The following is a 237-nucleotide window of genomic DNA, read 5'->3' as shown; positions in this document are numbered from 1 at the left end:
AAGCTTTACATTTTTAAGGGCTCAGAAGACTTTGAGAAATTGTTGTGGTGCATGAAATGTTATAAAATTGAAATTTCAGTGTCCCAAAAAGTAAGGTTTTTTTGTTGTTGTTGTTGTTGTTTTGTTTTTTTATGTCTTTATTTTATTTTGAGAGACAGAGTCAGAGACTGAGCAGGGAAGGGGCAGAAAGAGAGGGAGACACAGAATCCAAAGCAGGCTCCAGGCTCTGAGCTGTCA

At 37.6% G+C, this 237-nt stretch overlaps 1 protein-coding gene across 2 annotated transcripts in view; it reads left to right on the top strand.

The window, feature by feature from the left end:
• Positions 1-237, top strand: part of GEMIN7 (gem nuclear organelle associated protein 7) — a 12,679-nt gene that overhangs the window by 5,839 nt on the left and 6,603 nt on the right. The gene's annotated exons all lie outside the window — the stretch shown is intronic.

Source organism: Crocuta crocuta, unplaced genomic scaffold, assembly GCF_008692635.1.
Source record: "Crocuta crocuta isolate KB4526 unplaced genomic scaffold, BGI_CrCroc_1.0 scaffold334, whole genome shotgun sequence".
NCBI classification, from domain to species: Eukaryota; Metazoa; Chordata; class Mammalia; order Carnivora; family Hyaenidae; genus Crocuta; species Crocuta crocuta.
This window is presented reverse-complemented; position numbering and strand designations above follow the sequence as displayed.